Source organism: Zalophus californianus, chromosome 14 (genome assembly GCF_009762305.2).
Source record: "Zalophus californianus isolate mZalCal1 chromosome 14, mZalCal1.pri.v2, whole genome shotgun sequence".
In the NCBI taxonomy this organism is placed as follows: Eukaryota; Metazoa; Chordata; class Mammalia; order Carnivora; family Otariidae; genus Zalophus; species Zalophus californianus.
In genome coordinates, this window is record NC_045608.1 from 76450565 (window position 1) to 76463249 (window position 12685).

The window sequence follows — 12685 nt, forward strand, 5'->3', positions numbered from 1 at the left end:
TATAAGACAGTTTCATACCTTATCTTTCCCTTTCTTTTTTTGGAGTGGGGAGGGGTATCTTTGGATATATCTATTTATCTTTTGTGTCAATCTATCCTACATGCCAAAGAGTATATAAGCATATATGTGGGCTAAAGAATGATACTAAAGCGAATGCCCATACTCTCACCTCTCAGATTAAATCTTGTATCAATGATAGAATAATATTTTTAAAAAGATTTTATTTATTTATTTGAGACACAGAGATACAGAGAGAGCACAAGCAGAGGGAAAGGCAGAGGGAGAGGGAGAGGCAGGCTCCCTGCTGAGTCAGGAACCGGATGTGGGGCTCGATCCCAGGACCCTGGGATCCTGACCTGAGCCGAAGGCAGACGCTTAGCAACTGAGCCACCCAGGCGAGCCTAGAATGATAATATTTATATCATTTAGAAACCCTCTTCGGGCCTCTATCTGATCACATCCCCCCACCCCCATCCAGGGAAACCATTATTGTGAATATTCCTTTAGTTTTTTTTTTTTATTTTAAAGATTTTCTTTATTTATTTGACAGACAGAGAGAGCACAAGCAGAAGAAGTGGCAGGCAGAGGGAGAGGGAGAAGCAGGCTCCCCGCTGAGTCAGGAGCCCGATGTGGGTCTTGATCCCAGGACCCTGGGATCATGACCTGAGCCAAAGGCAGACGCTTTACTGACTGAGCCACCCAGACAAACACCCCCTTTAGTTTTCTTCATAATTTTACCACCTATGCGTATCTGACTGAACTCTATATCATCTGGATGTACATGATTTTGTCCTCTTTGTGATCGGAATTATATTTTTTGTGTTCTTTTATAACTTCCTTACTTTGCCCACATGACGTTCTTGTGGTCCATTCATGCCAGTCCATGCTGCTGTGGGGCATTCTTGTTCGTGGCTGTCGGATTCAGGCCAGCAGTTCACCGTAGCTTTTTCAACACTGGGATTAAACATTTTTTTTAAAATTTTGGTCAATGTCATAGGTGGTTGTTTCAAGACCCGTGTAAGAGAGAAGTGTTGAGTCAATGGCCCAAATTGTTGGCATAAGAGCTCCACAAGGTGGCTGTCTGAGAAGGAAACCACAGACATTTGAATGTAATGAGTGCGATATGTGTATTTTCAAGAACCCATCTTCTTACTTTACCACCACATTTGGAGTTAATGCTCTAAGATGCCCGATGCAAGGAGAAAGCAGAGTGTTAGTTGTTGCCTTCACTTTTAAGGAAACCTGCAGGAAACATGACTGGGTTGATTTGCTGCATAAAACAATTTGTTCAGTGCAGTTTGAAGATGCAGGTGCCAAGTACAATGTCAGTGTTTGGGTTCTGTTCTGCCTTCTTTAATCAGCTTCGGAAAACTTTAGAAAGATGAGTCCTAAACAGTAGTAGACAGATTTTTTTTTTTTCCAGTTGTAGTGCAATTCTCATTGTTCCTTCACTTGTTTTCTTGTCAGTGTTGTATATAAATACGCTTCCCGAGGCCAGAAGCTCCCGCTCCCTGTTTTGGGAGATAGAGAACGACAGATATTCCCTCTAGTTGTCCCCAGTGACAAGAGCATGGGTGTGTAATCCACGCTCTGCCAATCATGTTCTGGGAGCTAGGACCCCGACCCTCAAGGAGTGAAGCAAAGATACAGTGAAAGATTTTCACTGGCCAGGGCAGGAAGGCACCCAGCACCCCGTGGTGACTTTCCAGACTTGTGGGGCCCATATGGCAGCGGCAGATCCTAAGCAGACTGTCCCTCTCGGCAGATTTTGGCAGTGTTCCCAGCGGCTGGTGCTTTCTGTTCCAACCCATTTCCCGAGCCTTGTTCCCCCCTGCTCCCATTAGTTTTACGGGCTACCTGTTATCCTTCTAATACATTGTTTTTCCTACTTATGTTTGCCAGAGTTGACCTCTGCTGTCACCAAGACACTCAGACTGTCACACTTACCAATTATGGTGTTTACAATAATTTCTTTTTTAAAATCAAGCAGCAGGCATTGATGAGGACTCCCTCCATTTCCCGTTAAAACTGTTTTATGGAGAGAGGCGCCTGGGTGGATCTGTTGGTTAAGCATCTGACTCCTGGTTTTGGCTCAGGTCGTGCTCTCATGGGGGGTGGGACTGAGCCTCTGCTTTCAGCGGGGAGCCTGCTTCTCCCTCTCCCTCTGCCCCTCCCTCCACTTATGCTCTCTCTCTCTCTCTCTCAAATAAATAAAACCTTTAAAAAAAAGATTTTTATTTATTTATTTGAGAGAGAGAGAGCACAAGCAGGGGGAGCCACAGAGGCAGAGGGAGAAGCAGGCTCCCCACTGAGCAAGGAACCCGATGCGGGACTCAATCCCAGGACCCCGGGATCACGACCCGAGCCGTAGGCAGACACCTAACTGACTAAGCCACCCAGGCACCCCTCAAAATAAATAAATCTTTTTTTTTAAAAACCCTGTTTTAGAGGCGCCTGGGTAGCTCAGTCGTTAAGCGTCTGCCTTCGGCTCAGGTCATGGTACCAGGGTCCTGGGATCGAGCCCCGCATCGGGCTCCCTGCTCCACAGGAGGCCTGCTTCTCCCTCTCCCATCTCCCTGCTTGTGTTCCCTCTCTTACTGTGTCTCTCTCTGTCGAATAAATAAATAAAATCTTTAAAAAAACAAACAAACCCTGTTTTATGGGGAAGGAAGATGGACCCCACAGCATCTTGTAAAGGATCATATAACCCAGCATAAACACGGCCTATTTGTGAACTGGAAATTTTGGCTTCAGTATAAGTATAAAATTTCATTCTGTGACTGCTGCCCAAAAGTCTTTTATACAGACCACATTTTGAGATTCCGCCTTTAAAAAAGAAAAATCAAACCTATGTCTTAAGCTTTGGGACAGCTCTGTGCCCACATCCTGTGCCCAGAACCCTGGCCTGTATACTCCTGTAAACTTACCTTCCTGATTCTGCTGCTGGCTCCCAGGACTTTGACCATAGTGATTCTGTTCTTTCTAGCCATCAAGGATTTCTCTGAATTTAATCCCCTTCTACCTAGTGTCCCCCACCTTCAAGCCAGGTGCCAGGCCTGACCTTCCTGACAGCACTGACTGGCTTTTGCCCAAGCTTGGCACAGTAGCAATGACCAAAGGATCCTCTGTGGCCAAGTGCTTATGAGTTTATTACCAATTAAGTATAGATGTTTTATGAGTGCTCTACCAGAAAAGGTTCTCCAAAAATCGGTTCTACGATAGGGCATGTCTGGAAGAATAAATGAGCAAGAGTAGGATGTTCAGGAATTTTCTGGAAGAAAGGTAATGGAAGGGGCTTGTCCTACCAGCAATTACAATATCTGAGAAAGCAAACTAATGTAAAAAACACAGGGGTATCACAGTAATAAACTGGGCAATGGAACAGAGCTTGTAAAATGAGAACTGGCGTCAGGGGGGAAGGATGCATGATTCAACAGGTGGTATACATGGACAATTGGCCAGCCATTTGGGGAAAAAACTCAGCAGGTCGCAACATGGGAGGGTGATGTGCTTGATGGAAAGATGCCAACAACCATAGCCAAGGGTATATAAACTTTCTTTCATGGCAGTGATACTGAGATGTGTCTGAAAACAATAGGACCACACCATGCGGCATTCGGCGCAGCATGGTCCCAGGTGGACGCCTTCCGGGCCCACATGCTCTTCGTGAGAACATACAGATGCCTAGGATACCTCTTTCCTGCTGAGAGAAGCACACACCCTCTTGTTCTTGGGGAGTCTTTATGTCCTGCTGGATTTTGCTGACTATTCTGGAAATTCTGAATCTGTGCCTAGTGTTCACCAAGTCTAAGTAACTTGCTCAAAATGTCTCCTGAGTTTTCCTGACTGTTCACTACAAGACAAGGTAAATGAAAGATCAATTTTCCAAGCTTTAGAGATGTGACTATTCTCTGGCAGGACCAGACCTCAGGCCTGTCTCACAACTCTTCCTATAGATCCCTACCTCACTCCTTATTTCAGAACATCTTCCAGCCAGATCAAAGATCTAAATATAAATAATATTAGTAATAGTCCTAATGTAAAAGAGAAAAAACAAGCTCTGAGAAAAGCATGAATGACACATTTTAAAAATGGACAAAAGATATGAAAATAATTCAAAGAGGGCCAAATGCCAATGGCAAATACATATACAGAGAGATCCTGGAATTCTCAAAGAATTAATTCATGCATTTCCAAACAACGAATCATAATGTGTAATGATCAGATTGGCAAAGATGAAAAAGACTGATATATAACAATGTTGGGAGAGTGTAGGAAATAAACCCTCTTATTCACTGTTGAAGGGCGTTAGGATAGTTACCTTGAAGAAGAAATAACTATCAGAAGTTTAACGATACACTTCTTGTAGGAATGAGAACATGGTACAACCGCCTAGGAAAGTAGCTGCTTTCTTACACAGTTAAACATACATCTACCATATGACCCGACTTTACACTCCTAAGCACCCAAGAAACATGAAAACATGTGTCCACACAAATACCATCTACAAAAATATTCATGGCAGCTTTACTCATTACAGCTCAAAACTGGAAACAACCCAAACATCAACAGATAAATATATAAACAGATCATGGCATGCCCCCACCACCCTTTCCATCCAAGGGAATACTACTCATCAATAAAAAGGAATTACTATTATGTACAACAACATGGATACATCTCAAAGAAAGCCAAACACCAGAGTACCTACTGTATAATTCCACTTTTTAAAGATATTTATTTATTTATTTATTTATTTATTTATTTATTTATTTGAGAGAGAGTGAGAGAGAGAGCAGGAGCAGGGGGGAGCGGGAGAGGGAGAAGCAGGCTCCCTGCTGAGCAGGGAGCCCAACGCAGGGCTCAATCCCAGCGGAATCATGACCCCAGTGGAAGGCAGACGCTTAACCAACTGAGCCACCCAGGCGCCCCTAATTCTGCTTTAAAAAGAAATCCAGAAAATGTAGGCCAATCTATAGTGACAGAAAGCAGATCAGTGCTTGCCTGGAGCAGAGAGCCGATGGAGGCACAGATTGCAAATAGGAAAAAGGAGAATTTGGGATGAAGGAAATATTCTGTATATTAATTATGCTAGTGGTTTCACAGATATCAATTTTCACAGGTGTGTATTTATGTACACATATATATAATTTGTTAAAACTCATTAAATTGAACATTTTAAATAGGTCAACTTGTATGTAAATTATATCTCAACAAAGTTGATTTTAAAACTTTAAGAATGCATTCCCTTTGATCCAGCAATATGATTTTAGGAATTTATTGTACAGAAATATTTGCACAAATGTGCAAAGATGTATGTATAAGAATGTGATTTACAGGGCAGTTTGTAACCGTGCAAACATTGAAAATGGCCAACACACCCATCAAGGGGTCAGTAGACAAAGAATCAAAGGCTGAGCAACTGTTATAACCTAATCTGTAAACTCCAAGGGGCTGTATCTCCAGGCCTTGCACAGGGCCTGGCACACAGTACATGGACAGACATGGAATGAAATTCAAGATATAGTAAGCAAAAACAAAACAAAACAAAACAAATTTCAGGAATAGATGCTCCTGCCTAGAGTGAACTAGGCAGAGTTAGTTTGGGGTCTTTCAGGCTCTGCGTCAAGACTGAGGGTCTGGTAGCGAGATCGTTCTCAGGTGAGGTTGGGACATCCCTGAAAGGGGTGAAGTAGGTTGAGACCATAATATCCTGCAGGGAGATTAAAGGAAGAATCACATACAGAGGGCGGGAGCTGAGCCCACCAGGGGGGAAGGTGCCATCAGCAGTTCCTTGGCAACCGTGACTTGCTCCATGCTGGACCCCCTCCAGCCAGTCCCAGGAGGTGGTGATGTGTCCTCAGGATCCCATTACCGCAGTGCTCTGGGACATGGGGCCTCTTGGAATCATAGCAACCCGGGGCTGATGGCAAAGGAAGAGGGTCCCACGCCCTATCACTGAGACTTGCGCTGGTGGAGCCTCGCAAGGTATAGAAGCTGGTGCGGGCAAAGGCAACAAGATGAACCAAGCAGAGAGTACAGGGCCTTGGGGCACTTGGTTACAGTTCCCATTGTCAGAAGTTCCCATTGTCAGAAGTTCCCATGCAGTGGGCGGAGTAGGAAAACCAGGCAGCTGGCCAATGTGTAAATCAGGCAGAACAGGATTTGGCAAGAGGAGATCCAGCTCCAAGCTACAGTGAGGGAGACAGGAAGTAGGGTCCAGAGGGGCACTCAGCAGGGTTGCTGGAAGCACTAAGGAGAAAGGAAGGCAGGCTGGATCCTAGATTTATGGTGAGTCAGTCCTGAATGAGGCTGGGGAAAGCTGCAAGGGTAACCAGGGTAAATACCTCTGGGCTTTGCCTGGTTCCTTCCTTAAGAGCACTGGGTGTTATGAACAGGATATTAGGCTTAAGGGACACAATTCATACTTAGCCATTTCAGGTGTCACTGAAGCATCTGATAGGATTTCTCTCTGGCCACAGCTGGTTCAGAAGCTGGGGCAGAACAAAGCCTCCAAGTCAGGGATGTGACCGTTTCCACAGGGAGGAGTTGAGGTCAGAAATAACAGAGGAAACAAGGCAGGGGATGAAGAAGTGCATTCCTACTAATCTCCAGGGCCATGTCTTACTCTTCTTTGGAGGGATAGATTTCCTGCAAGAGAAATTTGATTGGGAGGCACCATTCATCTCTCGCCAAGGGCCCTCCTCCAATGCAATGCTGAATGGTTGGGGGAAGGATGGAGTGGCTTATTCCAGGCCTGATCCTCTGGATGGTGCCCATTCTTTAAATAAAGCAAGCAAGTGCATAAGCTGGAGGGGGCAGAGGTGGAGGGGCAGAGGGAGAGAAGCTTGAGCAGGCTCCACACCCAGCGCAGAGTCTGACGTGGGGCTCCATCTCACGACCCTGAGATCATGACCTGAGCCGAAATCGAGAGTGGGGTGCTTAACTGACTGAACCCCCCAGGCACCCCTGGATGGTGCCCTTTCTATTTGATGAGTCACTAGAGTGGTCTCAGCTGGGAAGAACTTCTGTATTTCAAACTCCTGTGTCCTTCATTTGTATGGAAGGTGATGGTTTGCATTGCTGGGTTCAAATTGTCATCCCTCAGAAAGCATTCCTGGTACATAAACTTTGGAGAAGCAATACTATCTGTTGCTAGATTGAAGGCCTGAGTGCTAGAAGAGAGTCCGGGAACATTTTTTTTTTTTAATATTTTATTTATTTGAGAGAGAGAGAATGAGAGATAGAGAGCACAAGAGGGAAGAGGATCAGAGGGAGAAGCAGACTCCCCGCCGAGCAGGGAGCCCGATGTGGGACTCGATCCCGGGACTCCAGGGTCATGACCTGAGCCGAAGGCAGTCGCTTAACCAACTGAGCCACCCAGGCGCCCAGTCCAGGAACATTTTGGAAGCAAACGGAGAATAGAGTCAATTCTCATCCATGAACCACCACTTTCAGAGGTTCCAGAGACTACTGTTTGTTGATTTGAGCTCTGAAGGCTGTTTTGACCTGTAACTTCGCCCTTGAGATCACGGAATGCTCCAAAATGTACTTGTCCATGGCTGGAGTCATAATAGTTCCTACCCAAAGGATTGGTGTGAGAATCCAGTAAAATCAAGTCTATGGAGATTGTGTGGGTCTGACCCCGTGAGAGTGCTGTAAGTAGTAGTCCCTATTATGTTCGGGACACAATGATTTTTCTTCAATAAGCTTGTTTCCGTTGCTACAGGAAAAAAAAAATTTTTTTTTTTTTTTTAGGAAAAAAAATGTTTTGACCAGACCAGTTTGCATTGGCAAACACAATCTTTTCTAGAATCCATGAGATGCCAAGACCCCTTGTTGGGGCATTCATGTCAGCTCCCAGAGATACAATCCTCTCTTCAACCATCTATGCAGACCCCCAGTCACTGCGCATAGACCCGCCCAAAGAAGCAGCTCGCAACTAGAGGAAGCCCTTTGGTTTTCTGCCAAGAACATCAACCTCAGATGGCTCCTAAGTATCATTCATTTCCATGTGATAAGTGGTTCAGGCCCTGGCTGGCTTTTTTTTTTAAGATTTTATTTATTTATTTGACAGAGACACAGCGAGAGAGGGAACACAAGCAGGGGGAGTGGGAGAGGGAGAAGCAGGCTTCCCGCGGAGCAGGGAGCCCGATGTGGGGCTCGATCCCAGGACGTTGTGATCATGACCTGAGCTGAAGGCAGACACTTAACGACTGAGCCACCCAGGCGCCCCTGGCTGGTTCTTAATACCACTTCCACTCAAACTGGGAGAAGACATGTCTCCGTTGGCCAAGTCCACTTTCATGTCTGTCAGTGGGACACTGACATTATTCCAGGGAACAGTAACGGCAATATTTCTGCTTATTGGAGACCAAGAATGCTCAGCCTTCTTTGCACCACTGCATGGTGTCACTTCTTCTCAACATTCAGACCCTTATGGTGGGAAAGAGCCCTATACTGGGTTTTGGTTTTTTTTTTGTTTTGTTTTGTTTTTTAGCTTCTTGTAGTTTGGAGTTGCTTGTCTTCTTTCTTCCCTGGGATATATTTTTCTATTGCCCATTTTTTTATGCTGAATTTCCTAAACTCCTTTATAATGCTTTGCCTTATGAATTGGCCTCTTGAATGAATCAAGTACTTTTCTGTTCTCTGTCCACAATGCTGGTTCACATTTGCCACCACCTACTAGGAAGATCCAGGCTCAACACATACCCTCCACTGGTTACTACAACAGTTTCTCAGGATTTTCATATATCCCGATCTACATATAATTTAAGGTCACCTTGAGCTCAGAAAAGGATAGATTCCCACCTGCTGACATGGTTTCCAAGCAAGATGCAGGACTCAGACCCCTAGTTTTCTGACCAATCCACATGTAAGTATTAGCACCTCCTCTTTCTTTCATTCTTAACTGAAAGTGCAGTAACTTACATGGCAGGCCCTCCTCGTACCCAGGGGCCGGATTAAATGCATATTAACATTTAGCCTTACTTATTTCAAACACTGACGATACATGGGAGACCCCCCTGCCCCTCCTCTTTCCTGCTCCCTCAGAGGTAAACACCATCATTTGTATCTTGCCCAGAAACGTTTTTTTGTTTTTGCTGCACTTGGTGGCGCCAGGGGCTGAGGAAGTGGGACCCTTATCATTCTTTTCCTCCTTTCCACTTCTTTCGGGAGAGTGGAGGAAGCTTTTTGAATGGGGAAAAAAATAAACCCTAAGGGTCAATTACTTGCGATGCGATGTGTGAGGGTCTTTGTTCCAGCTGTAAATAGTCGAAATTTGATTTAAAAAAAAAAATTGAGTTACAATAGATGAGTCTGGATTTTTGACAGATCCTTTCAGCTCCAGAACACCACCAAGATCCCATAAGGCCACAGAGAAATGTATAATCCTAAATCAGCCTTCGAAGGGAGAGTCAAATCCATTCAAGCCCACAAGATCTTTCTACCGCAAACTCTTTGCTCGATTCTGGTTCGAGCACCTAGGGAGTCACGAGTGAATAACGAAACACCACCTTTTGAGGAGCTGACATATCCATTAAGATAAAAACATTTTCTAAAGAGAATGGTAGGGGACAGATTATAATCAAACTTGAAATAGAGTAGGGAAAAATCTGAGAGCCAAAGGCAGTCAGAAGAGTGTGCTGGGACGCAATCAGGATGTGAGTGGGTAAGAGTAGAGCAAAGTGAGAAGGAAGATTGAGAAGAATTATGAAGGTCGTGTGATAAGCCTGGTTCTATTTTGCTAAAACACTTCCTCTGACTACTTCTCACAGCCCTTAGCAGAGCATCATTTTTGTTTTTAGACCAGTTCATTAATATCAATTATAACGGCAGAAAATGTTATCAAGAATTAAAATGCGGGGCGCCTGGGTGGCTCAGTCTTTGGGCGTCTGCCTTCGGCTCGGGTCATGATTCCCAGAGTCCTGGGATCGAGCCCCGCATCGGGCTCCCTGCTCGGTGGGGAGCCTGCTTCTCCCTCTCCCACTCCCCCTGCTTGTGTTCCCTCTCTCGCTGTGTCTCTTTCTGTCAAATAAATAAAATCTTTAAAAAAAAAAAGAATTAAAATGCTGTTATTCTTAAGACACTGAACCTCACTTCTTAATGCCATTTGGTAAATGTTGTGACTGTCTTGGATGTGGACTCCGATGTGACAGAGCGAATCCTTCAACATTACCCAGACAGCTGCTGGATGGGGAGGGGGTGCAACTAAAGGAACAAGTTTCTCTCCGTTCTGCATCTATTTCTTTTTTTTTTTTTTTAAGATTTTATTTATTTATCTGAGAGAGAGAGAGAGCACGAGCAGGGGAGAGAGGGAGAAGCAGGCTCCCTGCTGAGCAGGGAGCCCGATGCGGGGCTCCATGCAGGGCTCGATCCCAGGACCCTGGGATCATGATCTGAGCCCAAGGCATGGGCTCAGATCTGACTAAGACTGACTGACTAAGTCTGACTAAGCCACTCAGGTGCCCTTTTTTTTTTTTTTAATTAAGTAAGCTCTACACTCAAGGGGGAGCTTAACTCATGACCCCTAGAACAAGAGTCACATGCTCGGGGCGCCTGGGTGGCTCAGTTCGTTAAGCGACTGCCTTCGGCTCAGGTCATGATCCTGGAGTCCCGGGATCGAGTCCCACATCAGGCTCCCTGCTCAGCAGGGAGTCTGCTTCTCCCTCTGACTCTCCTCCCCCTCATGCTGTCTCTCATTCTCTCTCTCTCAAATAAATAAATAAAATCTTTAAAAAAAAAAAAAAAGAGTCACATGCTCTACTGACTGAGCCACCCAGGCGCCCCTATATACATAATTTTTTAATGCAGTTGGGATCATATTGCATGCATAGTTTCGTTTCCTGCTTTTTTTCACTGTTTATTATTTCATAATCATTACCTATGTTTTTAAATATTATTTAAAACCATGATATTCAGTAACAGGATAACATCTTCTAGTATGGACAAATAATTAACTTAAATAGAACTCTATTATCGGGCATTTAGTTTGTTCCTAATTATTTGCTACAACAAATAATACAGGGCGCCTGGGTGGCTCAGTCGTTGGGCGTCTGCCTTCGGCTCAGGTCACGATCCCAGGGTCCTGGGATCGAGTCCCACATCGGGCTTCCTGCTCAGCAGGAAGCCTGCTTCTCCCTCTCCCACTCCCCCTGCTTGTATTCCTGCTCTCGCTATCTCTCTCTCTCTGTCAAATAAATAAATAAAATCTTAAAAAAAAAACAAATAATACATATCCTTGACATAAATACCTTTGCGGCATCTCTGAATATTTTTTTTATTTTTAAGAAACAAAAATGATTTATATATATATTTTTAAAGATTTTATTTATTTATTTGAGAGAGAGAGAATGAGAGATACAGAGCACAAGAAGGAAGAGGGTCAGAGGGAGAAGCAGACTCCCCGCTGAGCGGAGAGCCTGATGCGGGACTCGATCGCAGGACTTCAGGATCATGATCATGACCTGAGCTGGAAGCAGTCGCTCAACCGACTGAGCCACCCAGGCGCCCCAAAAATGATTTATATTTAAGGTATACCATATGATGTTAGAACTATCTATACATTGTGAAGTTATTACCACAATGAAATTAATTAATATATCCATCACTTCCCTTAGTTACTGTTCTGAATATTTCTATAGTGTATATTCCTAGAAGTGGGAATGTAGGGTCAAAGACTATGGACATTTTTAAGACTCAACAGGTATTGCCAAGTTGAATTCTAGAAAAGTTGTACTACTATATGTTGCTGCCAACAGTCTGTAAGATGCCAATGTTGCTGCAGCCTTGCCACCAGCAAATATAATTTTAAAATTCAATCTAGAACCTTGAGACGGCTCTAAGAGTTGGGGCTTCAGAGGCTGAATGCCCAGTTCGGCGGGCCTGAGTGAGGTTGAGAAGGGACCTGGAGGGCACACAAGGAAGGTTTAGAAGAATTCCTGCAGATACTCTAATGCCACTGGGTATCTTCAGAGACTTTTCATGAGTCAGCAGGTGAGCAGCTCCTGCATAGATCTGCTGGGTGGGCTTAAAGGTGCAGAGCAGGGCAGGTCTCACAGGCATTTCTTCTTGACATCTCTCTTCTTCTTAGGCTCTGCCTAATTTCTCTTGCCTCGGCCTTCTCTATAGTTCCTCTCAGTACGACCCATTGATAGCCCTAGAGCAACCACTTCTGTTTCAAGCCAGTCAAGAAGGGCAAGATGAACCCAAACTGCCTCCGTTCCATTGGAATTAAGATTCACTCACATGTCCAGGAACGGTGTTTCCATGTTGCATCTTGGGTCACCTCCATTTCCAACCCGATTCAGGATCTAATGCTCAGGGATAAGGGTGAGTATGTAGTGGTCTCCTGCTGCTTCCCTTCCCCTCTCTTCTCCACCATCTAGGCCCCCACCAGTGCTACATTGGAGCTGGATTATACAAGCTGGGGAGTGCTGGTGGCTACATGCTCAGGAATTCTGAGAGCCAATTGTTAAATAGAGTTATTAGTAAAAAAATTAAATGATATAAACTTACCACTAAATACTGCTAAATGCAAAGGTGATAAATACCTGAAACTTACCACTTGGTTATCTTACACCATTTTACTTTTATTTACATCTGTTGAGTCTGTGTGGTGCAAATAATATATAACGGCGTGCTACTACCCATCTCTTTTTTTTTTAATTTTATTTATTTATTT